This window comes from Loxodonta africana, chromosome 6, assembly GCF_030014295.1.
Source record: "Loxodonta africana isolate mLoxAfr1 chromosome 6, mLoxAfr1.hap2, whole genome shotgun sequence".
Lineage (NCBI taxonomy): Eukaryota > Metazoa > Chordata > Mammalia > Proboscidea > Elephantidae > Loxodonta > Loxodonta africana.
In genome coordinates this window covers 2,271,253-2,290,964 of record NC_087347.1, presented here as the reverse complement: position 1 = coordinate 2,290,964, position 19,712 = coordinate 2,271,253, and the positions used below count along the sequence as shown (strand labels likewise).

The 19,712-nt window shown below is 55.2% G+C and overlaps 1 protein-coding gene across 6 annotated transcripts in view; it reads left to right on the top strand.

Moving 5' to 3' along the window:
- The window catches only part of GPR35 (G protein-coupled receptor 35), a 45,431-nt gene that overhangs the window by 9,668 nt on the left and 16,051 nt on the right, over positions 1–19,712 (top strand). The window contains exons 1-3 of one of the 6 annotated variants that reach the window (XM_064286415.1): positions 1,747–7,238; positions 12,885–12,964; positions 15,930–16,070. The gene's annotated coding sequence lies outside the window, so the exon portion shown is untranslated. Of the gene's footprint in view, positions 1–1,746; positions 7,300–11,944; positions 12,122–12,884; positions 16,071–16,169; positions 19,134–19,712 lie in introns of those variants that run through there. The other 5 variants (XM_064286413.1, XM_064286412.1, XM_064286416.1 and 2 more) reach the window with 5 other exon arrangements.

Here is a 19,712-nt window from a genome sequence, read left to right as displayed (position 1 = left end):
ACAACAATGGGCTTAAGCATAGCAAAGATTGTGAGGGTGATGTAAGACCTGGTAGTGATTCGTTCTGTCATGCATAGGGTTGCTATGAGTCTGAACCGACTTGATGGTATCAATGTATCAACGTATATAACTTATTGATGGATTGATTGGCTGGCAAGGGAGAGAGGAAGAATCAAGAATAGCCACATGTCTGGCCTGGGCAACAAGATGGGATCATTCTTTGAGATGGGAACTTTGAAGGAAGGTTAGGGGGTGTGGGGGGGGGAGGGCAAGGGTAATGAAGGAGCTTGATGATGAGGTCAGCTTTGGACAAGTTGCATTTAAAGTGTTTGTAAGGTATCTAAGAGAAGATGCCTGGTAGGCAGTTGCATATATGACTGAGGGTGGAGCTGGCAATTGAAGATCATTGGCATAAGGATGATGGCGAGTCAATGGGAATGGGTGAGCCTGCTTATTGGGAGTGTTGATGGGAGAAGGAAGGGTACAAGACTGAGCCTGACGAAACCCAACATTTTAGGGACCCAAATGAAGGACATTAGGGATGTATGAGGAGAGACCAGAGAGGGAGGAGCAAAACAAGGTGAGCATGCTGTGGCGGAGGCCCAGGGAAGGGGTGGGTTAGTGGTTGCCTCTGGGATGCCGGTACGGGAGGGTTTCAGAATTTGGGCAGGGTGCACAGGGCCTTCGATCATGTTTTATTCCTTAACCTGCATGGTGAGCTCCTGGGTATTCATTTACAGGTACAGGTATTCCCCAACTTACAACCATCCTTTTTTTTTTTTGTACCTCTCGTTGTTAGTAACGTGTACTTCGTACGGTATTGCATGATTTGCTGATGTTATCATTCGAATGCCAACCCCCAAAGACAAGTAAAGATTGGATTTATAAAGAAACTGATCATAAAAGGCAATAATAATGAAAACCAAAAAAAAAAAAAAAAGAGGTGTCTGACTTACGTTAGAACCAACTTATGACGGAGTTGTCAGAACAGAACCCTGTCGTAAGCTGGGGACTACCTGTATTCAACATTTTATTAAAAGAAAAAGGAAAGAAAGGACTAGGGACTGGTTAGCTTTTCCAAATGCTGCTGGGAGGTTTAGTGACATGGGGGTCGAAGTGAGAGATGTTTGATGGACTGACCATGGTGGGATCCACATGGCAGTGCATTGAGCCCTCGGGATGTCAGAAAATGGATACTGTGAGTGAGGGCAACTCCTCCAAGAGAGTTTGTGAGGTCTGAGTTATCACACACACAGTCCCCTAGCAGGGCTTGGCAGCCAGCTGGGGCCAGGGAAGAGGCAGGTGTCAGCCAAATCGAAGCTCTAGGTTTTCCAGATGAGGAAGTGGCAGGGGAGGCCAGAAAGTTGGCAGGATCAGTGACCATGCTGCCAAGGCAGCCAGCAGGGCTTTCCCGGGCGACGGTTTTCACAAGTCCTGTTCTGGGAGCTGTGCTCTTTCAGCTACCTGTCACAGCAGGGCAAGTTTCCCAGTCGCTGCCTTCTCCCAGAGCTCTTATCTAAACCATGCCCCTGGCTGATAGAACAGTTATTTTCCATAACCTCATTCAGTGTGACTTTCTGAAATTACCACCCCAGTCCCCAAGGGTACTGCATAGACTGTCACCATACTCTAGAACGGAAGGAAATGGCCTGACCCATCAGTTCAGTGTTTGGCACAAAGGGGTTGCACAGCAACTCTGTGTTTGAGGAAATGAAACAGTGACAAGTGGATGGATGGGTGGGTGGGTGGGTGGATGGATGGATGGATGGGTGAGTGGGTGGGTGAATGACTCCAGTAGTCAGGGGGCCTGCCTGGGAATGGATCTGCAGGATGGGTGGTTTTGGGAAAATGAGAGCAGGGATCGGGTGTTCCTGGGCATAGGGTGAGATGTGCTAGTAGAGTCCCCGGCTTGTTGGGTCTACGAATACCCTGAATTATTATGTAGTGGTATGTGAGTGGGAGTGGGTGTGGGTGTGCACACACTTACATATGTGGATATTTGTGCATGTACACAGATGATTCTTGAAAAAGGATCTTGGAGTGTCTTCAGATTTTGAAACCGAGCCAGGACCCAGTAAAAGATCATAAATCCTCCTTCATTCCTTCTCATGTTGACCTTGACCTGGACCCTAACCCTAACCCTAACCACCCTAACTCTAACCACCCTAACCCTGTGGAAAAGACCAAAACAGGTGTCAGAAGAGACTCTGACTTGCTCTTGAATGTCCAATAGCTAAAGCAAACAGAATAAATGACAAAGTGAAAAAGCAGAACTGAAGATTTCAAAGGGCGGCTCCAGAAGACAAAGTAAAGTATTATAATGACACGTGCAAAGACTCGGAGTTAGAAAACCAAAAGGGAAGAACATGCTCAGCATTTCTCAAGCTGAAAAAACTGAAGAAAAAATTCAAGCCTCAAGTTTCAATATTAAAGGATTCCATGGGGAAAATATTAAACAACACAGGAGCATCAGAAGAAGATGGAAGGAATATACAGAGTCACTGTACCAAAAAAGAATTGGTCAGTGTTCAACCATTTCAGGAGGTAGCATATGGTCAGGAAACGATGGTACTGAAGGAAGAGGTCCAAGCTGCACTGAAGGCATTGGTGAAAAACAAGGCTGTAGGGATTGACAGAATATCAACTGAGATGTTTCAACAAACGAATGCAGCGTTGGAAGTGCTCACTCGTCTCTGCCAAGAAATTTGAAAGAGAGCTACCTGGCCAACCGATTGGAAGAAATTCATATTTATGCCTATTCCCAAGAAAGGTGATCCAGCCAAATATGGAAATTATGGAGCAAGATCATTAATATCACATGCAAGTAAATTTTTTCTGAAGATCATTCAAAAGTGGCTGCAGTGGTACATCGATTGGGAACTCCCAGAAATTCAAGTCAGATTCAGAAGAGGACTTAGAACGAGGGTTATTGTTGTTGATATCAGATGGATCTTGGCTGAAAGCAGAGAATATCAGAAAGATGTTTACCTGTGTTTTATTGACTATGCAAAGACGTTCGACTGTGTGGATCATAACAAATTATGGATAACGTTTTGAAGAATAAGAATTCCACAACGCTTAACTGTACTCGTGAGGAAACCGTACATAGATCAAGATGCAGTCGTTTGAACAGAACAAGAGGATAGTGAGTTGTTTAAAGTCAGGAAATGTGTGCACTAGGGTTGTATCCTTTCACCAAACTTATTCAGTCTGTATGCTGAGCAAATAATCTGAGAAGCTGGACTATATGAAGAAGAACAGAGCATCAGGATTGGAGGAAGACTCATTAACAACCTGCGTTATGCAGATGACACAACCTTGCTTGCTGAAAGTGAAGAGGACTTGAAGCACTTACTGATGAAGATCAAAGACCACAGCCTTCAGTATGGATTGCATCTCAGCATAAAGAAAACAAAAATCCTCACAACTGGACCAATGAGCAACATCATGGTAAACGGAGAAAAGACTGAAGTTGTCAAGGATTTCATTTTACTTGGACCCACAGTCAACATGCATGGAAGCAGCAGTGAAGATATCAAACGATGTGTTGCATTGGACAAATCGGCTGCAAAGGACCTCTTCAAAGTGTTGAGAAGCAAAGACGTCACCCTGAAGACTAAGGTGCACCTTTGAATTGTGGTGTTGATGAAGAATATTGAATATACCATGGACTGCCAAAAGAATGAACAAACCTGTCTTAGAAGAAGTACAACCAGAATTCTCTTTGGAAGCAAAGATGGCAAGATTATGTCTCACGTACTTTGGACATGTTATCAGGAGAGATCAGTCCCTGGAGAAGAACTTAATCCTTGGTAAAGTAGAGGGTCAGCAAAAAAGAGGAAGACCTTCAATGAGATGGATTGACACAGTGGTTGCAACAATGAGCTCAAGCATAACAATGATTGTGAGCATGGCGCAGGACTGGGTAGTGTTTCGTTGTGTTGTACCAAGGGTCACTATCCTCAGAACCAACTCCACGGCACCTAAGAACAACAACAACCAGACCTAACTATAACCCTAACCATAAGTCTTGCCCTAACCTTAATCTAGTCCTAACTCTCATCCTAATTCTGGGATGGCCTGGTTTCCTCCTTTTCCATGCCCCATTGTGCACCTCCCTCTCCCCAGGTCCAGTCACTCACACGTCTGTCTGCCCCTCCTCATTTCCCATGGCCCTTCTAGCCTCCACAGCTCCTCAGTGTCTAAGGCCTGGCCTCAAGGTTCTGGCCTGCTCCTTTCTCTGCCCTTGGTCCCAGCTGAGTCGTCCTAAACCTTGTGCCTGGAGTCCCAGCTCTGAATCCATGGTCGTGTAAGAGCCTGGGCTGGACATTCCAATCCTCTCTGCTGATTTCTGGGAGACTTGGGCCAGTCAGTGCCCCCTCCCCGGGCCTTGGTTTCCCCCTGTGCAGCGTGGGGTAGGACTGGGTCCAGTTCTGAAGACTTCTGGCTCTCCAGGCTGAGTGAGACAGAGGACCATGAGCCCAGGGATTCCTGTTCGTTCCCAGGTGAATGGGCTCATCTTCCAGATGTTGGGCGGTTCTTGGCCAGTGCTAGTTCTCCTGAGAGGCCCTGTGGGCCTACTGGGACTCTCTGGCTGTCTGGAGGACCAGACAAGAGCGCTCTGGGTGCAGCACCTCTGTCTGCTTGGCTCAGGCTCACATGGTAGCCTCTCCACCCAAAGGCCTCTCCCATAGCTGTTGCTTGGCAGAAGTGTGTGTGTATCTGTGTATGTCTGTGTGTGTGCATGTAGATGTACATGTATGTGCATTGTGTGTGTGCATGTGTGCACATGTGTATGTGTGCACGGTGTGTATGTGTGCATGTGTGTATATATGCATGCATTTGTTTTTGTCATGTCTGTGCACCTGTGTGTGCATGTGTTCACAGGCATGTGAGCATGTGTATGTGTACATGTGTGCATGTGTATATGTACATACGCATGGCGGCATGCATCTATGTGTGTGTATAAGGGGGCTGTATTGAACCATCCACGCTAGACCAGTCAAGCCCACGTGCAGTCGTCGGGCAGGCCGCCTGGCCCCCATCCCGTGCCAGGAGTCCTCTGCCAGGCGAATGTTAGCTGTGGTTTCCCTCCTCCATCTGACCCTCCTCCTGCCTTCTGACTCTCAGGGACTCCTCGGCATTTCAGGTCTACTGAGAAAACGCCAGCTTCTTCTGCACTACTGCAGAGCTAAAAGAACAAGCCCCAAACACGCAGATTTTCCACACTTTGTAGGCGTCTGTAGTGGGATGGGAGGAGATGGCCATCTTTGATTTTATTATTTTAGAATGGACGTTTTCAAACAGATACAAGACCAGACAGAATGGTACAATGAACCCTGTCACCCAGCTCCAGCTGTTATCAAATCCTGACCACTGTTGTCTACCTGCCCTCTACCTTCTATCCCAGAAGACTGAAAAGTGCCAGACGGCATATCATTTTGTCTGCAGAAATTTCTGCATAAAAGATCAGGACTTTTAAAAACACATGAGCCCAGTAGTATTACCACACTTAACCAAAAAAATGAGCACTGCTCTGATTTCATCAAACGTGCAGCCAGTCTCCACAGATCCCCTCTGTGGAGCAGACGGAAGATGCCTTGTTCCATCAGGGCCACTGGTAGACCTTGGCAGTTCCTAGGCCGTTGCCCACTCTACGGTTCTGTGGTCTAGTTCTCCTCATCCTGCGTGTCTGTCTTTGGAATAAAGTCCTAGAAATGGGATTACTGGATCCGAGGGTAAATGGATCTCTGATCGTGCTAGGTGTTGCCAAGTCCCCTCCCTGGGCTTTGTGCCGTTTTGTATGCCCATGAGCAATACTCAGGTGCCTTCTGCCCCGTGGATTGTTGGAAGACTCCTGGGTGTTGGCTGATCTCATGGGGGAGAAATAGCAATGCCGTACCCTCTTCACATATATACCTGTTATATGTGTGAGCCGAGCATCTTTTGACGCCTGTAATGAGCCGTTTACATCTCCTCTTCTGAGAACTGGCTGCCCATCTGCTATCGCTTGGCACCTTGCCCAGCCTCCAGAGGAAGTGTCTCAGAAGGCCGGTGGTGGTTCCTCAGAGGGGTGAGAGGGTGGACATGAAAACTCTCCAGCACGGTGTCTCTCAGAGGGGCCTGAGGCCCACCTGCCTCAGCATATCTGGGGCACTGGTTTGATGTATCACTTCCTGGGCCCACCCCAGACAGGCTGACTCAAACTAGTCAAAGCTGGAAACCCACCGCCCTGGGGGACCAGTTACCTGTTGCCATTGAGTCAGCTCTGATTCATGGCGGCTCCACGTGTGTCAGAGTAGAACTGAGCTCCACAGGGTTTTCAATGGCTGGCGTTCTGAAGTAGATCCCCAGGTCTGTCTTCCGAGCAGCCACTGGGTGGACTCAAACCTCCAACCTTTTGGTTAGCAGCCAAGTACAGTAACTGTTTATACCACCTAACCAAGTGGTTGGTGGTCTGAGTCCCCCCAGAGGCGCCTTGGAACAAAGTCCTGGTGATCTACATCTGGAAAACCAGCCATTAAAAACCCCATGGAGCACAGTTCTGCTCTGGCACACGTGGGGTCCCCCTGGGGGTGGGGAGAGTCCCCCACAGAGAGAGATGTCTCTTTCAGTGGGAGACCTGTCCTCTCCTGCCCCAAATCCAGCTGCTGGGTGTTGACCATTTAACGAAGGCAGGGATGGGATGAGCACCAAGCAGAGTCAGCTCTTGGGCTGCTGTCTCTTTCCACCAGATTCCTTCTGCTTGAGGTCACCACCAGAGAGCAGGACCTTGAGAGTTCTGCTAGGCAATCTCATGCCCCGGCAGTGGGGAGCCCCGGTGGGTTCTCGAGCAGGGGAGTGACCACCGGGAAGAAGGGCACTCTGGACAGGAGGGCAGGGTGAGGGGGACCTAGTGCAGAGGGGCTCCCGGGCAGGGGCCCACCTTTGCAGTGAGAGGGTGGCTTTGTGGGGAAGGGCAGCTCTGGTGGCAGCGAGGTGGGGAAGCTGGCAGTTGGAGGGCTGTGGAGGAAGGCAGCCTCCCCAGGAGCGAGGCCTGGCATGGGGCCAGCAGCTAGCTTCCAGTCAGAGAAAGCCTTTTGGAGAAAGGGGAAGGAGGCCGGGTAGGCAGAGGAGCAGTTAGGGACAGTGAGAAACCCTCAGAGGGGCAGGAACCTGTGGCTGGAGCCGTACCCTGAGGCCCACCCCACTGCCAGGAAGGGGTCCCAGAGGGGCTTCTGGAAGCAGCTGCAGCAGAGGTGAGAGAGGCACATTGCCTAGGGAAGCCTGCCCTGGAGAAGGGGATCAGGAGCTTCCAGAGTGAGTGGCCATCCCAGGGTGGACGAGGGGCTCAGGGTGTGGTCGGGGTGGGCCTGGGAGGGGCAGGGCAGGTGCCATCCACATGGGCATGCTGGCTTAGGTGAGGTGGCCTTGCTCACAGGTGGGGAGACCAGAGCCTGAATGTGTCTGCCTGTCTGTGTGGCGGGGGGTGGGGGGGCAGCCCTCATCCACACCTCAGGCCACCATGCCCTGACTGGCCTCTCTCCGCCCATGTGACAGGGTTTCTGATTCCATATCCCAGGATGCCACAGGTGGGAGGGGCATTGAAGCCATCGACCCTTCAGCATCCCCTCAGGACCCTCTCGGGACTCCTTGAAGTCCCCCAGAACCTCCTCTGGACCCATCAGGACCCCTCAGAACCTCTCAGGACTAACTCAGCAGCCCCTCAAGACCCCTTCAAGGTCCCCTGAACCCTTAGGACCCATCAGGAGCCCTCAGGGTCCTCTCACAACCCCCTCAATACACCCTCAAGGTCCCCTCATGATGCTCTCAGGACCCCCTCACAACTTCCTCAAGATCCCCACAGGACCCCCTCAGGACCAACTCAGGACTCATCAGAACCCTCTCAGAAACCCCTCAAGACCCTCTCATAGCTCTTTTAGGACCTTCTCAGGATCCCCTCACAACTCCCTCAGGACCTTCTCAGGATCCCCTCAGCAACCACTTAGCACTCCCTGAAAGCTCCCCCAGCATCCCCTCAGGACTCCCTCAGGACCCCCTCAGCACCCTCAAGAACCCTGTTGGGGACCCAGTATGCTCTGGCCCCCAGTGGAGGCGTCTTCCCCCTGCCAACCATCCCTCTTGTCTGGCCACAGCTCCTTCCAGAGCTGGGACTGGACAGAGGCGTGAACAGGACTATGGAGACTTTCTGTGAGGTCTCAGCTTGGCCAGATGCTCTGTTAGGTGCTGCTGGGCTCCGGGGAGGCCAGGCCATGTGGGAGGTGCTTCCCAGGTTGTCAGCTCTGCTCTGAGGGTGTTGGCAAATGGAGGAGTGGGGCTGAGGGGCTGGGCACTGGCCCCACCATTTCAGGGCTCCCCAGCGCTATGTTCCGGATACGTTGCCACAGCTTATCGGGCCCTCAGTGTGCGCTGACCAGTCACAGATGGTGTGAGGGTCCCAGAGCCTGAGAAGGGTCCAGGGCACTGGCCACCTGACCAGAGGATGGCAGGACTCCAGTGCCCCAGACACAGTGCCAAGGTCCTGGGAAAGGGGCAGGGGAGTGACCACAGGGCTGTGAGTCCTCTGGTCCATTAAGCTCTGGGACAAGCCCAGCATGGGGTGGAGGCCAGAAACCAAGGACAGACAGGCACGGTGGCCTCCATGTCCTCCCTGATATTCCAAGCCGGGCTCCTTTCTTCTGCCCTTTGTTGTATTTCATTGAATCGATCATTTTAAATGGGAAATGTCAGCGCATGTGTGTGATTCAGTAGGTACCAAAAGGTGGACCGTGAAGCCATGCCTCCCGCCCCCGTCCCTCTTCTGGGGTGGCCCCTGCCCCATCTCCACTCTTGTCCTCATCTGCACCACTCTTGATTGGCCAGCTTTGCTGAATGAAGGCATGAATGACTGAATAGGTGAGTGAATAGTGTAGGGTCTCAGAGATCACTCGGAGGGGACAGGCAAAAAGGAGCCCCACAGTTGGGCAAGGGGTCTCAGCTGAGACAGAGGTGGTAACTGTCAGGGCTGGAGGACGGGAAGGCTTCCAGAAGGGGGACTAAGGTGGTCCTGAAGGACTGTGTGGGGCAGGGGTGTGGTGAGTGGGGGAGTCGAGGATAGGTGGTGGCCAGGAGGCAGACAAGCCCACAGACCAGGGCAGGGCCCTCTCACCAGGGGACTCTGCTCCCCTCCCGCTCCCCACCACCCCAACCCAGAACTTTCTGTTCCTCGAGGTGGCCGATGGCTGCTGCCCTGCCCTGCCCTGTCCCCTGCATCCCACACTCTGATGGAGGAAGTCCTTGGCCTCCCCTGCTGCCCCAAAGCACTTCTGTTGCCCAGTCCCCTCATGCTGCCACTGGGTGCCTGGGGCCCCCAGGTGAGGGCTCAGGTTTCAGGGAAAGCCCCTGCTCTGGTGCCAGCAAGCAGGCTGGAGCGGGGCTGAGGGAGGGACACCCCAGCTGCACGAGGCCAATCTGTGCCTGCAGGAATCCTGGCCAAAGGAGCCAGCCTTGCCTCTGAGTCCCATAGGCAGCCACGAGCCACTTCATCTGCCCCGTAACTGACCTGGCTTTGCCTCTGTGACCTCTTCCACAGCCCCCGCTCATTTCTTTATTTCATTAAACTTTTTTTTACTTGGTTAAACCTCACATGAAGTAAGATGCACCACTAGTGGTGTTCAGTGGATTCACAGTGCTGGACCACCACCAGCTCTATCTAATTCCAGAATCTTTACCACCCCAAAAGAAAACTCATACTGAGCCTTCTCTCCCCGCTTCTCCTCCCTAAGCCTCTGAACAAACCAAACGATTTGCCGTCGTCGAGTTGACTCCAGCTCCTGGCGACCCCACGTGTGTCAGAGCAGCACTGTGCTCCATAGACCGGTTGCTGTCGAGTCGATTCCAACTCAAATCGAACCTCTAGGACAGAGTAGAACTGCCCATACCGTTCCCAAGCAATGGCTGGTGAATTCAAACTGCTGACCTTTTGGTTAGCAGCCAAGTTCTTAACCACTGGGCCACCAGGGCTCCGTGTTCCATAGGGTTTTCAATTTCTGGTTCTTCAGAAGCAGATCACCAGGTCTTTCTTCCGAGGTGCCGCTGGGCGAATTTGAACCTGCAACCTTTTGGTTAGCAGCTGAGCACTTAAGCGTTTGGCCCCCGGCCCTAACAACTTCGAATCTGCCTCTGTCTCTGGGTTTGCCTGTTGGGGACATTCCTTGTAAGTGGGATCGTACAATATTTGTCCTTTTACGTCTGGCATTTTTCATGAGCATCACGCCTTCCAGATTTTTCCACGTCATAGCGTGCCAGGACTTTATTCCCTGTTACAGCCAAATAGCCTTCCACCGTGTGGATGGACTGCGTTCACTGAAGGACACTGGAGCTATTTCCCCGTCTCGGCCGTTGTGAATTATAAGCTCTTTATTATGGAAGCTTTCAAATACATAGGAAAGTAGTGAGCCTTGTGTCCCCCAGCTCCACAAGGGCCCACTCCGGCCACCCAGTTTCACCTAAACCCCCTCTGCCCCCTGGAGTCCCAGAAGGGCTGCCATCTGGCCACCAGCCCTTCAGTGAGCAGCATTTCTGGAGACCCAGGCTTTGTGAAAACAGGGTCACGGTTCGCTTATCGCGCCAGGAAATCATGATGAATCGTCTCACATCGGCCCCCTTCCTGCTCAGTCTTCCTGCCGCAGCAGCCTCTCCTGGGGGCTGGTGTATCTGGACCCCAAGAGGTCCATGGAGTGCATGGTGGGCGCGCTCCTAGTCCGTTAAGTGGGTCCCTTGTGATGCGTTTGGGGAGGAAGCAGGGTGGCCGTGTAACCTCTCCTGCAGAGGGGTCTGTACTCACCCAGCTCCGAGGCAGGACCTGGGGTGCCTTCAACAGCCCCTTAACCCAGGGTGGGCCTGAGTGAGACAAAGGTAGGGGCTGGAGGAGGAAGGAAAGCTGGGGAGGGGGCGTGGACCAGGCAAGGGGAGGGGCACCTTCGAGGCTGTCCAGGAGGGGAGGCCTGGAAAATAACCCCAGCTGCACGCTGGCACCTGGGTGGGAGGGGGGCAGGGGGCAGGGGGCAGGGGGCAGGAAGGGTTCTGAAGGGCAGAGTGCGCCCCCAGAGGCTGGTGGAGGCAAGTCAGGAAACGGGGAGCAGGGGCGTGAGCTCAGAGGCTCCCTCTTTCTCCGTCTTCCCCCGTTCCCGTGGGGACAGGCCAGGTGTCTACACGAAGGGAAGCCTCCTGTGTGCAGGGCCAGAGAAGCAGGCCTGCAGTGGGGGATTCCGGGGAGGCGGAACCTGGGATGAGGCTGGGGCAGGGGTAGGCGTGGGTGGGGTTGGAGGCTGTTTGTATCTGATGAGGCCCTTTTTCCTGTCAAGTGGGAGGGGACCTGCCTGCCATTGTGGGTCACCCAGAGGCAGTGGGTGGAGAGTGGGGCCAGACCCCAGCCCGTGTCCCCCATATCCCACGCCCTGCTGGCTGCAGCACCCAGACAGGACAGGACGGTGACGGCAGGGGCAGGGCACCAGTCCACCCTGGGCCGAGTGGGAACGGACGGAGGAGTGTTTCCCAGGACTGGTTTCTTCCCAGAGGAGAACAGAAAGTGCTGAGGCAACAGAAGTGACCCGAGAGGCGGGCGGTGGGTTTCCGGACCCTCCTCACAACCTCTTTTCTCAGCGGGCAGCCTTCCCAGGCTGAGCCCTGGGGCCCAGGACCCTGTCTGTCCACGGGTGTGGATGCGGATACGCTGGCCAGGGCCACCGGCTCCTGGGGCCTCTGGGACCAGGGTGAGGGAGGGAGGCCGAACCTGGGGCACAGACTGTAGGGGGCGCCGAAATCCCCAGTCAGCAAGAGAAACAATACTTTAATGCAGTATGTTGGTGAATCCAAATCGATGCAAAAAAACCGGGATGAAAACAAAAGGTGGGCATTTCCAGTAAGTCAGGAGCCACATCCCTGATCTTTCCCTTTGCCTCAGGCCCTAATACAGGCTTGGGGGTGGTGCGTGGAAGCGCCTTTCCCCACTGCCTGTCATCACTCCGCCCGCTAGTGGTACAGTCAACTCACTGGGCTGCAAACCGAAGGATTGGTGGTTCAACTCCACCCAGAGGTGCCTCGGAGAATGGCCTGGCAATCTGCTTCCGAAAAAGCAGCAGTTAAGTGTATGGAGCTCAGCCCTGCTCTGACGCCCATGGGGTCTCCATGAGTCAGGGTAGAACCATGGCAGCTGGTTTTGTGTGTGTGTGTGTGTGTGTGTGTGCGCGCGTATGTGGGGGTGTGGGTGTGTGTGGTGTGAGTGTGGGTGTGTGTGTGGGTGTGTACGTGTGTGTGGTGTGTGTGTACGGGTGTATGTGTGTATGTGTGTGGGGGGTGTATGTGTGGGTATGTACGGATATGGGGGTGTGTACGGGTGTGTGTGTGTGCGCACGTGCCTCATGTTGTTCACAAGCCTCTCTCAGGCACCTGTGTGTTCACCAGGTGGTTGAATGTGTGTGCACAGGCCCCTCTCTATACCTCCCAGTCCTGCTGTCTGTGGTGCCCACGCACGGGGTGGAAGGGTGGGTGCGGGGGCAGAGTGGGGGTGAGGTCAGGCGGGATGCAGGTGTCAGCCCCAGAGGAGAGCCCAGGGGGTCCACTGTGGTCTCTTAGTATCACCTGCCCATGGCCGAGGGCTGGACGCCTCCATGGACTGCTGCCTGCACACCTGTGGACGGGACACTCTGTGCTCCGTCCACAGAACAGCCCTGAGCCCCCAGCTCCCACCTGGCCTTTGCTGTCTGTCCCCTCCAGCCCCTCCCGAGTGCTCCTGGTGGGTGGGGTGTGAGCCCTGTGGAAGGTGAACTGTGGGTTTCTGACCCAGCCCTACCCCAAGCTCACCTAGATGGGGTGCGCGGCCTCAGTGCCTGTCCATCTTACAGGTGCTCTCAACGCTCCAGCCGGAGGCATGGCCACACGAGGCACCCTGAGCCCTCATCAGGTGGGCTCTTTTGGCCAGCAGGTATGAAGCAGAGGTGCAGCAGTCCACAGCAGGTGGGATCCGAGGCACCCAGGTGTCCACACTTCCCAGAGGTGGAGCGTTAACAGCTTTGAGGTTGCCCATTGGTGAGAACCTGGTCATGGGCGGGACCTGAAGCCCGCCTGGAGCCACCCGCATCTGAACCTCTCTGGGTCACAATGGCCCTACAGGAAGACCCGGGCCCAACCCAAAGAAACACCTGCCACCTGAAGGGAGCGGGGGCCAGAGCCCCGTGCCACTCAGGGCTCTTCCCCAGAGGCATAGGGAGGGGGGCAGAGGGGGGAACTTGCCCCCAGGTGCAAGTTCAAGGGGGTTCCAGATGAGGCTTGGAATGACATCCCAAGGCACCACAAATGTGAGAGACACCTGACTAAGGCAGCCGGACAAGAAGGGGCGAAGGCGTTTCTGTTGACATGTCGCTGCTATCAAAGTCTATTCATTTGAAGTTGGGGGACCGCAAACTTAGAGATTGCCCTGGGCGCTTGTTACCCTTGATACCCCACTGCCACTCACAAGCTGGCTGCTAGTGCGAGCTGGGCACTGCTGTGTACAAGGACCCCTGTGTCCCTTGGCGGGTGTCTGCTGTGAATGCCCCCTCAGAGGGCGGCAGACCAGGCAGCCAACACACCTTCATCCAGGCTCCCACAGTGGCCTACCCTTGCATGTGTGCTCTGTGCCCAGCTGGATGTGGTGCAGGGCCACAGACAGAAACCATACCCGACACCGGGCCTGCTTTCATGTGTGAGAAGTTGTGTGAAAGATCACAGGGCAGGTGAGGGGCTGCAGGGCGGGGAAAAGGTGTGAGGGTGGCTGGGAAGCCCCTATCAGAACCGAGAGAAGGACAGAGAGGTGGTGGGTCTGGAGCCCTTTCTTCTTGGGCCTGTGGTCTCCCTGGAGGGTCCCATGCTGGGCTGGGCAGGTGGCTGCCAGGGCTGGAGCACACTGTGGGAGAGGCTTGGGCAGCGGGCTCTGGAGGATCTGTCCCTGAGTGGGCTGGGGGCAGCAGTCCTGGCTGGCAGCGACCTTCCCTACCAGAAGGTGGAGGAAATGCTGGCCGGCAAGGCCTTTGGCTGACAGACGGCTCAGATCCCAGAGGCCAGAGCCTGGGGGTAGATGGGGACGGAACACCCAAGTCTCAAGCGCCCTGGACACACAGGAGAAACCCCTCCTCATTAAGCCTTGCACCCCTGCAGAGCTCCATGCTGGGCCCCAAGAGAGATGAGAGGGACCTGAGTGCCCACCTTGGGGCTGGGCCTTGGGTGGGGACCAGTGGACGACAGGGGCCAAGGCCTGGCCAGTGGTGACCTCAGTGTCCTGGTCTTCGGTCAGGAGGCCACAATACTGGCCTCGCCCTGCCCAAACCATTTGGCCTAGGCCAGCCCCTCCCCTCTGTCTTAGTTATCTAGTGCTGCTATAACAGAAATACCACAAAAGTGGATGGTTTTAACAAAGAGAGATTTATTTCTTCACAGTAAAGTAGGCTAAAAGTCCAAATTCAGGGTGTCAGCTCCAGGGGAAGGCTCTCTCTGTCTGCCTTCTCATCAATCTTCCCCCAGACTAGGAGCTTCTCTGCGCAGGGACCCCGGGTCTAAAGGACACACTGTGTTCCTGGTGCTGCTTTCTTGGTGGTATGAGGTCCCCCGTCTCTCTGCTCCCTTCTCTCTTTTATATATCAAGAGATTGCCTCAAAACACAATCCAATCTTGTAGATTGAGTCCTGCCTCACTAACACAACTGCCATCCATCTTCCCTCATTAGCATGATAGAGGTAGGATTTACAACAAACAGGAAAATCACACAATACCAGGAATCATGGCCCAGCCTAACTGATACACACATTCTAGGGGTGGGGGGCTGCAGGACACACAATTCAATCCCTGACACCCTCTCTGGCCTCAGCTTCCACCTCTTTAAAATGGAGAGGGGTAGGATTGAAGTTATCCCAAGCCTCTTCCAGTCTTTAAAGAGACAGATGCAGTGTGCAGGGGTCAAGGCGGGGGTGTAGGAGGACGGGGCCGCAGGGAGGGTGACCTCCTCCGCGTACTCCACAGCGGTGCCCACTAAAGGCTGGGGGTGGAGGAGCTGGAAGGGGCAGCTGGTGTGGAGAAGGCCTCCAGGAGACTGCCTGGAGGAGGGGGCAGCTGGTGTGGAGAGGGCAGAGCAGCAAGGCTAAAGCAGAGGGCATTCCCGGTGGCTCCGCAGAGGTCCTGCCAGGCGGCCCAGCTGAGCGTGAGTCTGGGTACAGGGCGCCTGTGCTGTCAGGGTCACCCGGCCGGCATGGGAGCACATGCAGCCCTCACGTGCTCCCAGGTGGCCCGACCGTTTGTGTGTATGTGTGTGGCAGGCCCTTTGCTAGCTGCCAGGGTGGCACATGTGAGTAAGCATGTGCATCGGGCCCCTTGAGTGCTCCCATGGTGGCCCGCGTGTGTGTGTTTCTGTGTGTGTGTCTCTGTGTGTGTGTGTGGATGTGGAGGGGCCCCTTGCATTCTCCCATGGTGGCTAATGGGTGTGTGTGTGTGTGTCTATGTGTGTATATGTGTGTGCGGCAGGCCCTGGGCACACTTGTGGCTCTCCCTGGCATGACAGTGTGAACACGCTCCTATGGGGTCTGAGCACAGCGCTGGGAGGCCAGATCCCGGGAATGGACTGTTTGTGTTTTACGGCCCACGTGCACCTTCCTGAGATGACGGTGCGGAAACCAGTGGACTGGGGAGGAGGAAGCCTCACACCACAGCTGGAGACCAGCTGGCTTTGCTCTTGCAAGCTGTTTTCTAGAGCCTATGCTCTCTGCTTAGCAAAGATGCTGGTTTTTTAGACCCATGGGTGCAGGTACCCGGCACCCCCACTCCCCCCAGAAATTCCCCGGGCAGCCCCAGTCTGGGCCAGTGCTCAGGCAGGCGGGGAGCCCCGTCACCCACGTTCTCACTAACGTCATTTGTTCGTGCAGCCTTAAGAAGGAGTTTGCGGTGCAGGGCCTCCAGAGGACAGCTTCCTTGGCCCCTAGGCGGTACCTGCAGGGCACTGCAGGAGGAGTCCACGGCTCAGCCCAGGGGACTCCAGGAGCAGCGACACCCAGGCTGCACTGCAGGTCGGTGCCACCACTGGGCAAAGGGGCCGTGAGGAGGGGGGCTCTGAGGGGGGCTGAGAAGGGGAGGCTTTGAGGGGGTCTCAGAGTGGGAGTATGTGATGGGGTCTCCAAGTGGGGCGGAGGCTGTGAGGGATCTCAGAGTGCGGAGGGCTGTGTGAGGAATTTCAGAGTGGGGCAGCCATGATGGGGTCTCAGAGTGGGATGGGGGGCTGTGGTGGGGTCTCAGATTGGGATGGGGAGCTGTAAGGTGGTCTCAGAGTAGAATTGGGGCTGTGATGGGGTCTCGGAGTAGGATGGGGGGCTGTGAGGGGTCTCGGAGTAGGATGGGGGGCTGTGAGGGGTCTCAGAGTGGGGGAGGCCATGATGGGGCCTCAGAGTGGGATGAGGGGCTGTGAGGGTTTCTTAGAGTGGGATGGGGGCTATGAGAGGGTCTCAGAGTGGAATTGGGGCTGTGAGGGGGTCTCAGAGTGGAATTGGGGCAGTGACAGGATCTCAGAGTGAGGTGAGGGCCGTGATGGGGACTCAGAGTGGAACTGAGGCTGTGAGAGGGTCTCAGAGTGGGGGATGTGAGGGGGTCTCAGAGTGGGATGGAGGGCTGTGAGGGGGTCTCAGAGTGGAATTGGGGCTGTAATGGGGTCTCAGAGTAGGGTAGGGGCTGTGATGGGGACTCAGAGTGGAATTGGGGCTGTGAGGGGGTCTCAGAGTGGGGTGGGGGCTGTGATGGGGGCTCAGAGCCTTGGAGGAAGCATCTTGATGGAGGAGCCCCTGAGTAGGTGACAGTCTGGATGGGGGGCTCCTTCATGAGAATGGGGGTGTCAAGCATGGGCAGCAGGTGGGGGTAACTCGGGGAGTCCCCTCGGGTACTGGGCCCCACCTCCTCCAAGACTGTGAAACGTAATTGTGATGTGACTCCACTGGGATGGGAGAGCATGGCCGAGGCCTCCTCCATCAAGGCGGGGACTCTTCTGTGAACCTTCTGTTGGGCTTACACGCAAATCCCTGTCCTGGAGAGGGGCACTGTGGGTGGAGGCCTTGCGGTCTTCAGCAACTCTGGGCCCCCAGGCTTTAGCTAGTGGGTGGTCCTCAGGCCAAATTCAGGGGTCTGGGGGCCAGCAAGCCCTCAGACAGCAGAGGGGCAGGGAGGGGGTCCATGCATGTGGCGGAAGCCACCCTGACCATAGGTGTCTCCCCTAACGGCTCTTTTAATGCGGGAGGCATTCGCCCTTTTTCACGTGAACGTCTATTATTGTGAGTGAGCCGAGCATCTTTTGACGCCTGTAATGAGCCGTTTACATCTCCTCTTCTGAGAACTGGCTGCCCATCTGCTATCGCTTGGCACCTTGCCCAGCCTCCAGAGGAAGTGTCTCAGAAGGCCGGTGGTGGTTCCTCAGAGGGGTGAGAGGGTGGACATGAGAACTCTCCAGCACGGTGTCTCTCAGAGGGGCCTGAGGCCCACCTGCCTCAGCATATCTGGGGCACTGGTTTGATGTATCACTTCCTGGGCCCACCCCAGACAGGCTGACTCAAACTAGTCAAAGCTGGAAACCCACCGCCCTGGGGGACCAGTTACCTGTTGCCATTGAGTCAGCTCTGATTCATGGCGGCTCCACGTGTGTCAGAGTAGAACTGAGCTCCACAGGGTTTTCAATGGCTGGCGTTCTGAAGTAGATCCCCAGGTCTGTATTCCGAGTACCACTGGGGACTCAAACCTCCAACCTTTTGGTTAGCAGCCAAGTGCAGTAACTGTTTATACCACCTCTCTTAGTCATCTAGTGCTGCTATAACAGAAAAACCGCACGTGGATGTCTTTAACAAACAGAAATTTATTCTTGCACAGTCTAGAAAGCTAGAAGTCCGAATTCAGGGCTCAGGCCCCAGGGGTAGGTTTCTCTTTGTGTTAGCTCTGGGGGAACCTCCTTTTCATTAATTTTCCCCGGTCAAGATGCTTCTCAGCACAGGGACCCCGGGTTCAAAGGATGCACTATGCTCCCGGTGCTACGTTCTTGGTGGTACCAGACCCCCATGTCTCTCTGCTCCTCTCTTCTATATCTGAAGAGACTGGCTTAAGACACTACCTCATCTTGTAGATTGAGCCCTGCTTCACTAACATAACTGCCACTAATCCCATCTCATTAACATCATGCAGATAGGATTTACAACATACAGGAAAATCACAGCAGATCACAAAATGGTGGACAGTCACACAATACTGGGAATTGATACACATATTTTTGGATGACACAATTCAATCCATGACACCACCTAACCAAGAGGTTGGTGATCTGAGTCCCCCCAGAGGCGCCTTGGAACAAAGTCCTGGTGATCTACATCTGGAAAACCAGCCATTAAAAACCCCATGGAGCACAGTTCTGCTCTGGCACACGTGGGGTCCCCCTGGGGGTGGGGAGAGTCCCCCACAGAGAGAGATGTCTCTTTCAGTGGGAGACCTGTCCTCTCCTGCCCCAAATCCAGCTGCTGGGTGTTGACCATTTAACGAAGGCAGGGATGGGATGAGCACCAAGCAGAGTCAGCTCTTGGGCTGCTGTCTCTTTCCACCAGATTCCTTCTGCTTGAGGTCACCACCAGAGAGCAGGACCTTGAGAGTTCTGCTAGGCAATCTCATGCCCCGGCAGTGGGGAGCCCCGGTGGGTTCTCGAGCAGGGGAGTGACCACCGGGAAGAAGGGCACTCTGGACAGGAGGGCAGGGTGAGGGGGACCTAGTGCAGAGGGGCTCCCGGGCAGGGGCCCACCTTTGCAGTGAGAGGGTGGCTTTGTGGGGAAGGGCAGCTCTGGTGGCAGCGAGGTGGGGAAGCTGGCAGTTGGAGGGCTGTGGAGGAAGGCAGCCTCCCCAGGAGCGAGGCCTGGCATGGGGCCAGCAGCTAGCTTCCAGTCAGAGAAAGCCTTTTGGAGAAAGGGGAAGGAGGCCGGGTAGGCAGAGGAGCAGTTAGGGACAGTGAGAAACCCTCAGAGGGGCAGGAACCTGTGGCTGGAGCCGTACCCTGAGGCCCACCCCACTGCCAGGAAGGGGTCCCAGAGGGGCTTCTGGAAGCAGCTGCAGCAGAGGTGAGAGGGGCACATTGCCTAGGGAAGCCTGCCCTGGAGAAGGGGATCAGGAGCTTCCAGAGTGAGTGGCCATCCCAGGGTGGACGAGGGGCTCAGGGTGTGGTCGGGGTGGGCCTGGGAGGGGCAGGGCAGGTGCCATCCACATGGGCATGCTGGCTTAGGTGAGGTGGCCTTGCTCACAGGTGGGGAGACCAGAGCCTGAATGTGTCTGCCTGTCTGTGTGGCGGGGGGTGGGGGGGCAGCCCTCATCCACACCTCAGGCCACCATGCCCTGACTGGCCTCTCTCCGCCCATGTGACAGGGTTTCTGATTCCATATCCCAGGATGCCACAGGTGGGAGGGGCGTTGAAGCCATCGACCCTTCAGCATCCCCTCAGGACCCTCTCGGGACTCCTTGAAGTCCCCCAGAACCTCCTCTGGACCCATCAGGACCCCTCAGAACCTCTCAGGACTAACTCAGCAGCCCCTCAAGACCCCTTCAAGGTCCCCTGAACCCTTAGGACCCATCAGGAGCCCTCAGGGTCCTCTCACAACCCCCTCAATACACCCTCAAGGTCCCCTCATGATGCTTTCAGGACC